The 16,899-nt window shown below is 37.8% G+C and overlaps 1 protein-coding gene and 1 non-coding gene across 5 annotated transcripts in view; both read right to left on the bottom strand.

The window, feature by feature from the left end:
• Positions 1-16,899, bottom strand: part of ZBTB20 (zinc finger and BTB domain containing 20) — a 761,798-nt gene that overhangs the window by 371,896 nt on the left and 373,003 nt on the right. The window lies entirely within an intron of this gene.
• Positions 7,101-7,245, bottom strand: LOC122230856. The gene has a single exon (XR_006207928.1). It is a non-coding gene; the product is annotated as a small nucleolar RNA SNORA62/SNORA6 family (small nucleolar RNA).

Consider the following 16,899-nt stretch of genomic DNA (forward strand, 5'->3'; position numbering starts at 1 on the left):
CTGCAGAGAATTAAAATTTTCCTAACCCAGAATGTGTGTTTTCTACATATTCCAGGACTGAACACATGCAGATTAAATTCTAAAATCCAAAGTGAGATCTACAAAAGGATCCCAGTCTGAATTCTGCTGAGGTTTTATTGTAAGACAAACTGGGACAGCCTCTCATGGTTTCCTCCACATCCCGGTGGCCCCCTTACATGCATCATCTGGCTTTAAGGAGGTTGCCAAATAGTAGTCAGTCTGGGGGCAAGGGATAGTCATTCGAATCTGGATTACAATCTGAAAAGTATTGCATTTTGCAGAGTTTACACTGCTAGGCTTTAAACATTGAAGGGCAATATCTTCTTTCTAAATATCTCTGGTCAGTCTTAGTAACTAGACCTACTTTTGAGGCTCCATTTCTTTTATGTCTTTTAAATTTAATGATAAAGAGGAAAGATCTAAATTTATAATACACATGAAACAGTGAAATTAGGAAAAAAATTCTATTTGATGTGAGCCTGTTTTTTTTTAAGCTCCCATGACTAAAAAGATCAACAGTTACGTACATTTGTAATATTTATGCCTCCCAGACTCAGTGTAATGAGTTTCATCTCTGATCGAATTTTTATAACTGACTTTCATTTACCTGTGAAATAGAAAGCTTTGGTAGGCTCTTGCCCTAAAGAATCAGATGCAAAAGTTAGTTCTATTGCAACGAACGGTAGGAAAAAAATTCACCCTAACATGCTACTACTGCATTCTTCTGCTTTTTACAGAAAAAGAAAGCTAGGGCTCTAGATACCAATGCTGCCATATGTGAAGTGCAGCAGACTGGTGTATCAAAAACCTGAGAAGCATGGTCATCAGCTCTCTTCCATGAAACTGTGGTGTGTCCTCTTGACTTGGGCCAAGTGCCTGGCTGAGAGAACGCTCCCACATGATAAGCACATTTCAGAGCACGCCCTTGTCCTAGCTTGGGTTTAAAAAAGCCCAACTCTACATTCTGTTCAGGGCTGTGGTTATGTAGGTAAGCCCAAACAGAGGAGCACGACTGCCTCCATTAAACTGGCTGGAACCCAGGTTATACTAATTCAGCCTAAATAGAAAACCTCTGCTTTTCAATCCCTTTGTTCTCGTGGATGTCACAGCTCCCTGCTCTATTCGCTTCCTTTTATAGTCTTTCCTCACCAAGCATTTCAGGGGAAAAAAAAAAAGCTAAATAAAGATCACAGCCTGTTCCATTGTGTCCCCTTCTTCTTCATCATCTTCTTTTCCATTTGTGCAATGTTGTGGCACCTATTAACTACCAATGTTTTCAGAATGACATTATACAAGGTGCAGGCTGTACCACTGTGCCCTAAAAATATCAACAACTGCATTAGTCTCACAATAATTAATGGCAGGCATTATGCAAATGACAACTTTTTCGCTGCAAAATAATGACATTTCTTCATTTTGAGCAGAGTTATGCAAAACAATGAATTTAGGATGATAAATCACACAGGAGAATTAAGAAAGCCATAACGTTCCTGCCCAGGCAGGCAGAAAGATAGACAGACCAACAATTTAGAAGACATTGTTTGTTCTCACACCACTATAAAAAATCATAGCCAGTCGGCCATTAATGTGTGTGGGTTTTTTTCCTTCTCCCCTTTAGGCAACAATGCATAAGGGGATGCTAAATTCTAGCAATTGGATCATTACAAGTCACAAGCAAATTTTTCTTTATTAACCTTAATAAGTCATTCACTCAGAGACTATAGTCATCAGGCAAATAAAAAGTATCACATGCCATTCTGCTACACATTAACTAATTCCTTATGCAAACATCACAACATATAGCAATTACTGCCGCTCAAAAAAACAAAGTCATTTTCAATTTATTTTATTGCTTTTATACTTGGCCATTTCCTGTAGCACATTATCGTTTCTTTCCATAACAACCCGAGGTGGAATGGAGAAGAATTTCAGTAGCAACGAGCACTTCCTCTAGCCACCTCTGTCATACCTTTTTCCCCTTCAGTGGCTGCTGAAAGAGGTTAGGAACAGGGTGGGTGTGCATGTGCTCCTTCACAGCTAATCTCCAAAGCTCTAATGGGAATGGCACTGTCAACCCCTACCCCTGTGACAAAGGGGGTCAGGAGTAGGCTAAGAGACTGGGTCTGTCTCCCACACTTGCTACCATAAGGCTGACGGCTTTCCTCAATTCTGTAGCACAGGGTAAGAGTGCAGGTTTGGATCTGCCACTAATAGGTGAACATTAAAGTCAATATATTCAGTGTTAAGCTGAGAGATGCCTGTTATGGTTAATGAGAATTATGAGGCTAGTTCATCATGCATCACTCAGCGCATAACCTGTCCCTTCAAGAGTTCTAAGTGAAGAACAATAATAAATATTGAAACCCCACCCTCCAATGTCAGACAGACCCTCTTTGTTGTTTCTGTTTTATTCCATAGCACCGTTTATCCAAGCTCTCAGGATGTAAGACAAACACTAAGCAAACCTTATCTGTGCCCAGTAGATTTTTTAGCCCATTTTACAGATTGACAAGTGGATTCTAAGCAACTAGGGGCTTTTCACAAAGTTGGACAAGGAAACAGGTCAGATCTGACTAATTCTCCAATGTTCTAACCTCTGAGACCATGGCCTCTTTCTCATAATCATGAGCACTCTTTCCTGCTGGTAAACAATTATGCTGAAAACAGCCTGTACATGTCCCTGTTCACACAATAGGATCATCATCTCTCTCTGTTCTCTTAAATCCACAATCCATTCCCCCTTTTAAAGGTAGAACATTTCCAAAATACACGAGGGAAAAGCTCCCTTTTCAGCTTCTCTTCCTGAAGGTAATAACATTTTGCAGTTCTCCTTAAATAAAATCCAGCCCATGCTGGATCAATAAGAATGATGCCCATTTCCCTAATGGCAGCCGATTGCCATTTGCTATTCAAATCAGACTAGATAAATTACAGTACATGCCAGGGAACAGGCCAGTGAATTAAGACAGGCCTCCAGAGGACCAGCGATATTATTAATCTTTTAAGACACTATCATATTTCTTCTTGACAGTGTGCGTAGACTCACAGACACACTGCACCCAGATTGAAATATCAGCTGCTGAAAAAATCAATAGTGTTAGAAACACAATAATTTTTGGTCTGCAGGGCCTGCACTAAGCAACACTTGTACCCCTCTGTGCCATCTCTTCTCTTCTCAGTTCCCATTTTCTCCTCCTACTTTCTTGCTCTTCCCTTTCCATTTGGATTTAAAAGCTAGTAAGGGCCAAATGACAAGATACTATGAAGGAGTTTCCACTGCTAACACTAGCCATTGTGGTCAAAGCCTTGATTTTCCACGGGCTGTTGGCAACACAATATCACTAGACTAGTATCGGATTTTGGTGTAGGATTGTTCTTCCTATGCACTTAATGCAGACCCCCTAACCCTATGCATTTGGTTCTGTTTTATGAAGAGATGCAGATATTGGGGTGCCTGGGTGGCTTGGTCTGTTAAGTGTCCGACTTTGGCTAAGGTCATGACCTCATGGTTTGTGGGTTCAAGCCCCACGTCGGGCTCTGTGCTGACGGCTCGGAGCCTGGAGCCTGCTTCAGATTCTGTGTCTCCCTCTCTCTCACTGCCCCTCCCCGGCTTGTGCTCTCTCTTTCTCTCAAAAATAAATAAACAGTAAAAAAATTCTTTTAAATGTGGATATTTAGGGAGATGGGCATACTCAGAAATCCCTGGAGAAGTAGAATGGAAAGAAATATAAATAATAGAAACCTGGACCAAAAATGGAAAAAAGGGGAATCACTGAAAAGTGAGGTGAACAAAACAAAACAAAACAAAACAAAAGACTACAGGGGAAATAGGGAGCACTATGAGGTGGGAAGAATCTTTGAGTTATAGTCTAAAATTTAGAGTTTCAGCCCTGCTCCTGCTATCTACATATTGTACGATTTTGCCAGCTACTTAATCTTTCATAGTCTTGGTTACCTTATCTATTAAGTAAAACAATATAGCCACTTACCTTGTAGCAGTCTTGTGAGGGTTAACTAACAAGATGTGAGAGCTTTCTAAATAATAGTTTGTAAGTGGTTAAAAACAATATAAATTTTATTTCTACTAAAGAAGGGTTTCTGGAAATATGTCTGTTGTTTTTTCCTTTCTGGAACTAGAATATCATAAATGGACTTTGCATGCTATCAATAAATAAGTAGGCAGATACAGAAATGGTATTTAGGGCCTTATTACTGGGAGCCGGTAGAATTTGACCTAAAACCAAAATCTGTTGACTTTCAGCCAATACCTTTCACATTTTACCAGGCCGGTTTTGCCTTTTTCATCTCTTACTCCAGATTTGAGGCTTCAATTCTAATTCGTATTGTTTTTCAACTGGGGAAGCAAATCAAACAAAGACAAAGCATAAAACAAGACAAGAAACCACCATGCTTTGCATATCTTTGTTTGATACTCTCTTGATCCCAAGTCTCTCTCCAGTTACTTTCCATTTGTCTTCCTTTCCTGGCAAAATTTATTGAAAGAATTGTCTCTATGAGCCATTACCGTATCTTCACTTTCTATTCTTTCCTCAACACAATCCAACAAGGCTTTTTTCCATCCCACTCTACCATGTCTGCTGTTGCCAAATCCAATGTGCACGTTTTCATTCTCATTTTACTCAACTTCTCAGCAGCGACTTAACATGGTTAACAAATTCCTCCTACTTGAGACTGTGGCTAGCTTCTGGGACACCTCTCTTTCTACTTCTTCCTCCTACCTTATTGGGCACTTAAAACCTATTTAAGTCTCTTCAAATTTGAAATTTATTACTTATAATTCTACCTTAAGTGGCTTCTGACTTGGGATAAACACAGCATATTTGGCAAAACAACAATCTTAGAAGGTGCTTGTGAGATATCCAGATTTTGAATGTCTGGCTTTATGACTCTGAAATGCAGAATAGAGCAGAAAATCTGGTTCTTCTAAATAAATGGCTTCAAGCTCATTTATTCTTACAGCAAAAATTATTAACAACTGACAATTATCCTTTGAGTAGAAACCAGTTAAGTAGACTTCTACATATAGCCAAAACACAGAGTATCTTCAATGGCACAGAATTTCAGAGCACATGTTAAACTTGAAATGCACATATATGCAGCCCCTCATAGTCTTACCAGATTTACCTAACTGTTCCACCCACTTTCTTCCAACAGTTGATCTTTGAGGTCTACATTGCAAGAAGTAAAGATGAAAACCCAGAATAACTTGAATATGATTTCAATTCTAGGTTGGGCCCGTGAACCCTAGCAAAAGCATGAAGATTTCTCATAAGAACACAATATATGCTCTAGCAATCGACAGATGAAGCTTGAGTTCGCCTTTATCTCAGGAGAAGAAACAGCCCTTTCTGACTTATGAATACAGCCGAAGAGCAATACCTGAACAGAGTCATTTCACCACACATCTGTCTCTAAGTTTTGATAACATTGTAACATATAAGGTCACTGATATGACAAAATATCACAAGAAAGCACAGGGATTATCAAAGCCTAAAATTAGCCAAATATGCTGTTTGGAGAGATTCCCAACAACTTCTTTTGAATGTGATATTACCAAGAATATGAATACAGGGTATTTTCTTAAGAAAAAAAAAAAAGGGATGTTCTCATTATTTGCATGTCATTTGCAACCCAGGAGTAGACTCTGGCGTTCCTTTCTACTTAAATTCTTCCACAGTCAGCTTGCCAGGTCTGTAACCAAGGTCTTTCTTTTATCTAGATTAGAACAAATATTCCATTTTGAATCATGAAAACATATCAGCAAAATTCCTAGAGTTAATACTTTTATTTAATTATATACATATATTTATTATTTTTTTTATGAGCTGTTCCACTAAGTTAAACTTTAACCATATTAATCCAGGGGAAAAACTCCCTGATTGCCAACCAACAATTTTGTAAACAGTTATCTCATGAGTTAAATATTAACTTGAAAAATTTAACTCAAAACTCCAAACAAGCGGGAAGAGCCAAAAGGCCAGTAGAAAAGAATAAAGATTTTGCTGCCTCTGGTATATCAGATCCCCTTGGAAGAGAGTGACAGTTAGGCAAGGGAGTATTTTGGTGGCAGCTGGATGATGTGTAGAATTGGGGTAAGGAAGGGGAAAACAAGAAAGGAGTCTGGAAGACACCTACTGCTTATCATCAAAATCTCAAAACTTAGAGCCATGAGGTCAAGATCTCACGGAATAGAAAATTCATGGGAATATGAATCCACTGATAATGTCCACAGGAATTCAGGGACAATAAAGGTATGTGCTTCCAGAATATGGACACATTGTTTTTTTAAAACCAACATAGGTAAGCTATACAATATAAGGCTGGCTGGCCCTTATTGCCTGCCTGCCACTGAACCTCCTGTGGAACATTCTGGGCCCACTCTGCCATTAGAAACCATGGAATGAAGACTGATCTGCCTGTCCTGGTTCCATTTGATAATAATAAAATAAAGTTGAAATGCCTCTGTGCAGTACTGGGTTGTTAGGAACTAGGATTTCAAGTTCTAAGCCACCATCACTGTCCATCAATTCATCTCCTGATTAATAGAAACATAGCACCTAAGGAAAAATTGGATCTAGGCAGTGGACCAACGTCTGAATGGTGTTATCGTAAATATTGTCCTCTGGTTAGGTTTTTGGCTCAAAAATTTGAAGAAAATCCACATGGTCAGATAATTTACACAATCTTGATCTCTGTGTTGTAAGATAAGCTTGATTCATTTTTCATGCTGTTTCAGGGGTGGTTAGGAATTATTAAGGTTCTTCCTGATGGTCTGCTAAAGAACAGTCCTATTTGCTGATTAAAAAACAAAACAAAACATTAAAATAGAGTCTTTTTAGTGAAGGGCTTTTAAGGAAGACTCTCATCTGCCCTGTAGATAGATTGAGGCTACATAATGTGAGTTGCTCAAAAGAAGGGTGGGATTAGATGGAAAAAGAGGAAATCCATGAATGCAGAAGGAACAATCCTTAGATAGACATGGATATCTTACTTAGATACAAGAAATATGATACAGCTCATCAAACCTTACTGTTGATATTGTTTTAATTGTTTTTTGTACTTGTAGCAAGAATTACTATTGAACTCCATTCACCGGGCCAGAGATCCTTGTGGTGTTAGTAAAAGACTTATAGCACACAGCCTACACTTGTGAGCTCATCGGCCAGCCAGAGGCCTCAATTCCAAGCTCCAACAATGTGCAGAATATTTTAAGTACATATTTAATACATGAATGCATGCTTACTTGAAGATATTTAGGCACTATAAACTATACCTTATGTTTATAAAGCTTTTTGCAGTTTATAAAATACTGTCATATACTGTTAAATAATGTCATATCTATATACATATGCTATCATTTTTGACAACTCCCAAAAATAAAAAGAGCAGGTTCTATCATCTCTGTTCTATAGATAAGCAAGTATCACCCTAGCATTGATGTAGTTAGCACAGAATGAACTAGAACAGAAAAACCAGAGCCTATTAGCAGCCTGACTGAACACGATGGGTGAGGGGATAGCATGATGGCTGTGGAACGGAAAGGCATTATAAGTGAGTGATCAGAGAAGGGGAGCAAGGAGGGAGAAGTTTCAAAATATGCACAGACATACACTATGAATAAAGGACAAAATTCAAAGTGATTTGTTGGAAAGAAAAGGTGGTTAGAGCAAGGAAGAAACTCCAAATGGAGACCTCTTATTCATTTGGCATATATTCATTGTATACTTATGTTTGGGTTTGTTTGGATGCCACTGGAAAAAATTATGTTTGAGACACTGACCTGTGTCTGAGATACTTAATATCTAATTATTGAAATAACCTCAGAAAACAATTGCAATACAAGGCAATTCAGTATTCAGAATAGGGATTTAGAGAAAATCACCTCTTATATCGAGGCTGACAATGGAAAGCTTCACTACAGTGAAAAAATACACTTGAACTAAGAAAAATGTGTAAGATTCAGGAAGTGATAAGACTCAGGTTAAGTGAAGAGCAAGAGAGAAGGCATGGAAGCAGAAAATGGAAAGACATATTTGGGAGCAACAAATAAACAAGTTAGTGGGAATTATAATAGGTAATAATGTTGGAAAGATAGGTTAGGTCTGGAATGTGAAGGGGTCCTTGAATATTGGGCTGACTAATGCACTTTATTCTATAGGCAAAAGAGGTCTATTAAAGGCTTATAAGTAGGGCACTGGCATCATCACAGTGACATTTTAGTATAAGTAACTGGGAATGGTAGACAGAATAAATTGAAACAGGGAAAGCCCAGAAATAATGACAAAGAGAAAGGGAGAACCACTGCAATAACCCAGGCACTATGAGATAAATATCTGACCTTGGTAGCATTGGTAGAGATAGAAAAGAAATGAAAAGTTCTAGAGACACTGTAAAGGAAGAAAGGATAATATTAAGCCCCTACTACGTACTAGGCACTGGATTATGTGCTTTATGTACATTAACACATTTAATCTGCATGTCAATCCTAAAAGGCAAGTCACTTTATTGTTTCTATTTTAAAGATGATGATTAAGCAAAATTTTCAAGGTTATACAGTTAATAAGTGATAAAGCCAGAATTCAAACCCAGGTCATCTGATTCCATAGCTTGCCTGCTTAACATTGATGTTTAGGAGCCTTGATGTTGGATCATATATGGCAAATTTTGACAGGACTTGATGATTGATATTTTATGAGTCATAAGAACTTAAGATTCTTGGGAATTCTGATTCTGAGATTTTGCGGTGATGGATAGATTTGTGATACTATGAAAAAAACACGGAAATAGAAAAGACCTTTTGGACTTCATATTTTGCACTTGTTCTTAATGTTCCAATTGCTCTTTGGATTTAAAATGTCAATATACGGGGGCACCTGGGTGGCTCAGTTGGTTAAGCGCCCAACTTCAGCCGAGGTCATGATCTCACAGTTTGTGAGTTCAAGCCTTGCCATCAGGCTCTCTGCTGTCATCACAGAGCCTGTTTCAGATCCTCTCTCCCTCTGTATCTCCGCCCCTCCCCCACTGATTCTCTCTCTCTCTCTCTCTCTCTCTCTTTCTCTCCCTCTCTCTCTCTCTCTCTCTTTCTCTCTCGCTCAAAATAAATAAATAAACTTAAAAAATGTTAACATACAATAAAAGCCACAAAAGCAACCGAACCACCAAACTTAAAAGCTTTTGAAGATAGATATTAGGTGATTCTTCCTTCCAGGTTTCACTAATGTATATGTGGAGTATAACACAACACATATAGGAGGTGCTTAGCAATGTGTTAAATGAGTCAATTAGAGGGGTATTAACCATAAATTAGTGAGAATAAAGGGAGGAAGGAGAGTACAGTCAAAAGAGATTGGCCCAGAGTCAGACAAATCTTGGTTCAAATCCTGGCTCAGCCACTCTCTAACAAAAGGACTAATGTTTACTTTAAACATTTTGTGTAAGATGGGGTAACAGTTCACAGGGAAGCCAGGTACCTTTCTGGATTCAGTTCCCATATGAAAGGTAGTGGGTCCACGCAAACCTAAAAAGGATGCCTGAAAAGGCCAGTATCTCTGACAGAAGAAAACTTGCAACCCTCTTCTCTTATTGAGTTTAACTTCTAAAAATTACAGTGAGACTTATAGGAAAAAAATGTGTCAAGTAATTGCCAGTTTTAACAGAAAAGTAAATTATTTTCAGAGAAGTAAGAACTATAGAGCTTCAACTGAAGGGGAGATTTTAATTGCAGACAGACATATCAGCTGAATGGTTTAGCTTGGACTTGTGGGATCAGGAACAGCCAGTGGGATATATATTAAAGAAAAACCAAGTTTAATTAGCCTTAAGATTTTATATAGCTTGGCTCTTCCCTCCCACACCTGGTCTGATTCCTTCTCCCTTTCAATCACATGCTCTCCCATCCTTTTTTCAGTTGCTGTCATGACAAGCCAATAGGAGAATGACATACAGATGAAAACAAGGTTTGAATAATTACTGCACGGCGGCTGCTTGTTTGAGCATCATTTTATATCCTCCAATCACACAGGTCCTTGGACTTCACAGCCCCATGTTTCAGATGGGGGTGATGCTGATTACATTACAGCAAAGACAGGCAGATCAGACAAAGTGAATTTCACTCAGTAATTAAACTGCAGTATCTTTCGTCTAAAGTCCAGAGCAGGATTAATCTAAAGGTAGCTCTTTATCATCTCGATTAGTGCTGGGATTTGAAGAGTGAGCTCTGATTTGATAGCTAGCCCTGAGTTGGGCTGACTAGTGGCCCCATATCTGTCTATCTTGCAAAAATAATATGAGATCAAGATACATTTGCAAGGTTATGCCCTTCCCTTTTATTTTATTTTTATCTGAAGGAAATGCAGATAGATTAAAATATGCTGCTATTTCCATTACTCTGTTTTCTATTACAAAAATGTCTATTAAAAAGAACAGGTCCTTCCAAACCCCACAACATTTTACAGATGGTTTCTCATAATTCCACTTAGTACCATGCTCTAATGGCTTCTTATTTCTTGCCTTTTCATTATCTGAGGGTCAAATCTGAATATTTGGATAGCCCAAGCAACAGCTTCTCAAGCTGCTCATGAGTTCCACTTTTATTTCCAAGGACTCACTATAGGACTTATGGAGGGATTTTGCTTCCTTCAATTGCTCTTTTAGTAAATAAGATATTCTCAAATTCTTTGCCAAGTAATGAATTAGATCACTGATTCTCAATCCTACATGCCTATAGAAGCACTTGTGAGGCTTTATAAACAATCCATGTCCAGCCCCCACTCCAGACCCCATGATTCAGTATCTGTAGGAGTTAGACCCAAGCATCTTTGTATTTTTAAAAGTCCATAGGTGATTTGAATGTGCTGCCAAGGTTAAAAACCATTGAGTCAGCCATACAGAGGTACCAGCTGTATTTGCAAAAGATTTATCAAAACAAAGCATTGTTGAGGGAAATGAAGCCTGATATTGTTGTAGAAAATCCCTTAATAAAATGATAAAAACCTTTTTGTAGTAATCTTTGCATAGAATATATATCAGGTCTCTTAAGAACAATAGAAGACTATCAGACAGGTTTATGTTGATGATGCCTCCATTGATCCATCTGATAATATTGAAGGTGATGGCTTACTGATTGAGCCTGTCACATGATAACACTACAGCTACCAGCCAATAATGTAAGGACGACTATGGACTAACATCATAATATCTCAGAGTTTGGACACAAACCTGGAATTAGCTGCTGTCAGCTTTACTGTGCAGCTGGCTTTTTAAAAAGGGAAAGGCAGGATTGAAAAGATCTGATTTCAAATTGTGACTCACTCCTGTTTTGGAGTTTAAGAACACACATTCTGGAGTCAAACTGAATCCAATTACTAGTTGGGTGACCTTCAGAAAGGTAATTACTTCTCTAAGCCTTAATTATCTCATCTTTAAAATGGGGCCAAGAATACTTATATCACAGAATGATTTGGGTTTTGAATTGATTAATTTAGATAAGAGTACCTGGCAAACAAAAGTATCCAAACTAAATAAAAGTCTGTTGAAGGCAAATACAATAATAACTTAAGGTTGTCACTGAAGCTCTCTGCCTAAAAGACATCAATGTTGAGACTCGCTCCTCAGTTTTCTGGAAGATTTGATCCCCCAGAGGGAAAAGAAAAAAAAGAATTAATCCAAATAAAAGTGACTTTTCAAATTTAATTGTGCATTCGCATCACCTGGAAGTGATTGTTACAAATGTAACTTGCTGGGCTCCAATCCCAGGGATTATAATTCAATATGTAGGGATGGAATCCAGGAAAATGCATTTTCGCAACCATCCATGTGACTTTGACTTAGGATCAAGGATCCTCACGATGATGGAACAGCTATAAAGCAATAGAAATTGGCCAAATATTTATCCCCCAAATAGTCACACATTGTGGCCTGTACCTGGGAGAGGCTATGATTTCTTTTCCTTAGGTAAGAATTCAGCCAGGTGAACTTAAATAATGCACAAATATAACATGTTCACAGAGTATGTTATGCTTACAGAGTAAAAAAACCTTTTTTTTCAATGAAATACACTTCCTGAATAATTACTATTTAGCTGCTAATATTATCTTCATTTTTTTCCATCACCATTATGTACACGCAAGTGTACAGGCAAGGGTCAGATTCATTTTCAACTTATCCTTTTTCTTCTTATAAAACAATCAACTAACTCCCTGAAAATTGGTAAATTCTTTAAATAACAAAAGTAGCTATTCCCTCCTTTAAAGGCATTTTTATAAAGTATTCTTGAAATGCATTTATTAAAATTGATGATAAGAATCAATGCACAATTGTGAATCGAATATTTTAAATGCAATCGATAAATTAATTTGCTAAAATAAAGATAATCTATAAGTGGACAGCTTTCTGGATCTAAGATGAAATGTTAAAACCTTCACTTTCAAGATTTTCCAAAGAAGAAGCCAGACAAATTCCAGAAATATTTAGAATTTGTAATACAATATGCCAACAGATATGCATTAATTCTCTATATTCTAAAAGTTATTGTAAAGACAAGAGAATTGGGGTCTTTAATTGCAATTGGGCATACAGTTAAGCTGGGGAGAATAAAAAAATACCAATATGAGAAAAGTTTATCAATGTTATTAGATAATATAGCATAGTGAGTAAGTCTAAAGGAGAATCTTCTTTTTAATACTTACCGTGTGAGCTAGGGTAAGCTACTTAAGATCTCAGCAACTCAGGCACAGGACTCTCTGAGAAGGTTGTGGTAACCATAGTGGATACTAAATAAATGCAATGTTTATTGTAATAGTTGACAGTTTATTATAAAAGGTATCCGAGAAATGTCATAAGGCTTACATGAACAGTATGGACACTGAGAACTAAGAAAACCAAATTGAGAGAATGCTGACATGACTGGTAAAGTTTTTGCAAGGAACAGTATTTGAGTTGGATGATTCAGAATGAATAAAAATTTGTCTAGAAAGAGACACAAAGATCATTTTAGGATGGGGGTAAATGTTGATATGAACGGCAGGTCGAGGTAAAAAGTATTCAATAGTTTAGGATACAACTGTGAAATAGTTTACAAAAGATAACTTGGGGTAAAATGATAGAGTTCTAAATTCCAAAAGTCACTGTTGTTTTTTTGATAGAGTTTTTACTTGCTCCAATATAATCCCAGTGTAATTCAACGTCTTTTTAGAACACTGGTTCTCAAATTGTATTATGTATCAGAATCACCTGGAGGGCTTCTTCAAGCACAAACTGCTGTACTCCACCCCGAAGTTTCCATTCAGTAGGTTGGGCTGAAGCCCAAGAGTTTGCGTTATAATATATTCCCAGGTGTGCAAATGCTGCTGGTCACTTTGAGAACCACTGCTTTAGAAGATGATGACAGTTGGATAGAGGAGGGTTTTCCTCAAAGTAAGAAATACTTGAATAACTGAATACCTTCTTTATTTCCTGTAAAATTTCATCCTCCTTTGCATACCAAGTCACAGAAGCACCTACATGGAAGTTACCCAAGGAAACACAAATGCTTACTTTGACCTCCTCGTCTCTCCACTGAATTCAGGTCTTTAACTGTGGGAATGAGGAGACCCGTGACGCACGGGACCCCAAGCCAACCAGCCTGGAAACTTAGAGAACACTTCATCAGCATTAAGGTTATTCAAGAATTGAAACTAATAGAGCCAAGAGATTAAAGACGGTGGGTGGACTTTTTATTCTAGAGAGCCTCAATCGATCCATGCCGCACATTTTGTACCCGTGTTACACTTGATTGCCTGCCCCATAATCCTCAAGCTACTTTCAACTCCCTCTTAGGTGCAGGTCACTGCTTAACTATTTCCACCTCCTGCTTCAAAATCTCTCTCTTAAACAGACTTCCACTATTTAGTAACTACACTTTAAAAATTATTTTAAAAGGCAGAAAGAGGAAATGAAATTCTCTGACCCTATTTTCTCATGCATGACTCTGAGGACACCATGTCACTAGTTAGTATTTTATTTTCAATGGTGGAACAAAAAAATGTTCTGTTTGAAGATTCAGGTAGAAGTCTTTGTGCAAAAAAGGTCAAAAGTGGATTTAAAATGTTTGAAACTCCAAAAATCTCTCTATAACAGCAACTTGTTTATTTTCTAGCCATTCATCTTTCCTTAAAATAAGAAGCTATATAATTATGAAGTATAATTAATAATAACAATTACCACAAGTGCAACAGAAATAATGATAGTAAGCACCATGGGCCCAGATCCCCACAGTTTCAAAGGATAAGAATTTGTCTTAGTATTTTCAAGAATAGACAGCAGCCCAAAAATACAGGGGAAAAAAATAAAAGGAAAAAAATGTTTCCTATGTTCCCTGGGAAGTACCACAGAAAAACAGACAATAAACTTTAATGCCTCTTGTTAAAGATCTTCATTTTACAGATCAGTTCAGGCAATTTAAATAGACAAAAACATGAGGCCTCTAACGTCTCTTAGGAAACAGTATCAACGTTAATTCCTGGCTGGTCCCAATTCCATTTCTAGTTAAGCATCCCCATCCACTCATAAGAAGAAAGAAATAGCATTTGTACAGTGTTTTACAGTTTATAAAGCACTTTCACAAACATCATATTATTTGATTGTCTCGACAATCCCATGGGATAGGTAAGTAGGGAAAGGATTAATATTATACCTATCAGAAGGTGAGAGAATTAAGGATCAAAGAAGGAAATAAATTACATTGGGTCAAACTCTGTGCAGACCTGAAAAGAAGCCCAAATATAGAGTTTTACATAACATGGAATAGGCTCAGAGAATCTGATACCTGCCCGAGGTCACAAGTGGCAGAGCTAGGAGGCTGGGATACGGGTAATCCAGCTCAAGCTGCCATGCTCTTTCCAAACCAGACACCCTACTCTCAGTTGTAAATGTCTAGTTACAGTAACTGGCCCTCTCAAGGGGAGGCAATGTTCAATTGCCAACTGTTACAATCACTGTTAGTGTTCAGGTTTTTTGTTTGTTTTTAGTTCATCTGACAAAAAAGGTATACATTCCTTGAGAAGACGTGCTACTGTATAATACTACTTAGTCTGTCAAGAGAAAAAGAAGAGAATGTATTATTTCACTGGCTTAGAATACTGGCTTTTAAAGGTAACTCCAACTACACACAGACACAAGAGACAACACAGCCCTATTTCCACAGAAATACTCGTTATAAGAAAGACAAACCAAAAGACTAACCAAACTCAGAGCCTGGCTTCTAGCATAGGTTCAACTTTAAACTGTTAGTTTCTAAGCATGGGGCCAATACCTATGCATATTAAAATGAGGAATAACAGCATTGCATGTATGAACAAAATAAATCATTCATTTGTTGTTCTGAACTCAAAAGCCTCAAAGCCGTAGATTCAGACTTTGAAACCTTTGGATTAAAGTAACATACCTCTTGTTATTCTTACTTTTTACATGCATTTACTTGTACAACTTCCCTATTTCACCTTTTTGTTTTACGATAGTTACATTCTCCCTTCACTTACATATGCACAACTTCTGACTTAGAGCATTCGGAGGTTTGGCAAAGCAAGGTCTTCCCACAAAAGACACAGAGGTTTCACCTAGAATGCATCTCGGGAATTTGGGCTGAAGAAGTTAAGGGAGGTCTAGCATATGAGTAAATATTTGTGAATTAGACTGAAATTTCAAATAGTAAATGAAAACATTTATTAAAGAAGGTTGTTGTATGTACTGAACAACTACCTTCCGACTGAGCATTTCAGGGCATTGCAGAATTTCAGAGTTGATGCTCCACTGGAGATTTTATTTTTATAATGACAGAATATTAGTGTTGGAGTTCATTAGAATTATAGATTATAATTATCTAAGGCTTTAACACCCTGTAAAGCATCTCTGCAAAGTGGCTGTCCATGCTCAAACACCCTGGTCTCGGGGAGTTCATATTTGTTGATATTAGGGACTGTTAGGGACTGAATATAACCCCTCCTCAATCTCCCAATTCACATGTGAAGTCCTAACCTCCAGTATGACCATATTTGGAGATAGGGCCTTTAAAGAGATAAATACGGTTAAATGAGGCCATGAGGGTGGGTCACTGGTCCAATAGGTCTAGTGCCCTCATAAAAAGAGGAAGAGACACCAGGGAGGAGGAGACACAGCGAGAAGAAGGCCCTCTGCAAACCAAGCAGAGAGACCACATGAGGAATCAACTCTGCTGACACTTCAATTCCTGGACTTCCAACCTCCCAAACTGAGAAACACATTCCTGTAATTGAAGCCACCTGGTCTATGATACTCTGGTATGGCGGTCCTAGCAAACTAATACAGACGCTAAAGTTCTACAACTTGCAAGGTAGGAATTGGTTAAATCCACTTATTAGGTACAGAAACAGATTATGGGACATTTGAAACATGTCCCAAAGAGACAGAAACGATAAGTGGCATAACCAAAGTTTAACCTAGGTTTGTCTTCCAGACTAATATTTTTTCTTTCTTGTCTGTTTTCCAGCTTTGAGCACATAAGGGTGTTACAAAGTTAGTTTTTATAAACTGACCTGAATATATATTCTTGTATATTTTACCACTGGCTTGTGTTCTACTTGGAGTCACAGGAAACAACATAATTTGTCTTCCATTTGACAGTCCTTAGTGTACTTGAACATAGTTATCATATTCATTCCTCAAGAATTTCTTTCTTTATTTTTTTTAAGTGTATTTATTTATTTAGAAAGAGACAGAGACAGCATAAGTGGGGGAGGGGCAAGGAGAGAGAATCCCAAACAGGCTCTGCACTGTCAGCACAAAGCCCAATGCAGGGCTCGAATTCATGAACCCGTGAGATCATGGCCTGAACTGAAACCGACA

The sequence above is a fragment of the Panthera tigris genome, chromosome C2 (assembly GCF_018350195.1).
Source record: "Panthera tigris isolate Pti1 chromosome C2, P.tigris_Pti1_mat1.1, whole genome shotgun sequence".
NCBI classification, from domain to species: Eukaryota; Metazoa; Chordata; class Mammalia; order Carnivora; family Felidae; genus Panthera; species Panthera tigris.